The sequence below is a fragment of the Elephantulus edwardii genome, unplaced genomic scaffold (assembly GCF_000299155.1).
Source record: "Elephantulus edwardii isolate Elephantulus edwardi_28Jun2011 unplaced genomic scaffold, EleEdw1.0 scaffold00081, whole genome shotgun sequence".
NCBI lineage: Eukaryota > Metazoa > Chordata > Mammalia > Macroscelidea > Macroscelididae > Elephantulus > Elephantulus edwardii.
Window position 1 is genome coordinate 9,583,655 of NW_006399831.1, and position 675 is coordinate 9,584,329.

The following is a 675-nucleotide window of genomic DNA, read 5'->3' on the forward strand; positions in this document are numbered from 1 at the left end:
GTTAACTATATGTCCAAAGGGAAAGATTTTTGTTTTCTTGATGTTGAGATGCAAGACATACTGGATTCTGCAGTGTTTAATCTGCAACAAGTGATTCTTTAAGTTCTACCATTTGATGAATAAGTATAGCCTTCAAGAAAGTTTACATTTCAACATCAAGAAAACAAAAAACATCATAAATAGGCCAATAACCAACATATGATAGTTAAAGAAATAATTGAAGCTGTCAACAACTTCACTTTACTTGGATCCACAATCTACATCTAATGGTAATGTTGTTGTTATATGTCATTGAATTGAATACAGCTCATAGAAATCCTATCAAAAGATTTATTGCATTGAAAAAAAATCTGTTGTCAGACACCTCTCCAAAGTGTTAAACAGCAAAAATGTCAGCTTAAAGACTATGGTGTGTGTAGTCCAAATGATGATATTCACAATTGTTTTCTATGCATTTGAAAGCTGGACAATAAATAAGAAGTACAGAAAAAGAATCTATGCCTTTGAACTGTGGTGTTGTGAAGAATACTGAATATCCCATAGACTGCCAAAAGAATTGTTTTCACAATTACAAAATGGGCAAAAGACATGGAAAGACTTTTCATAGAGGAAGATATTAGAATGGCTAACAGACATACGCAGAAATGGTCAAAATCACTGGCAATAAGAGAGATG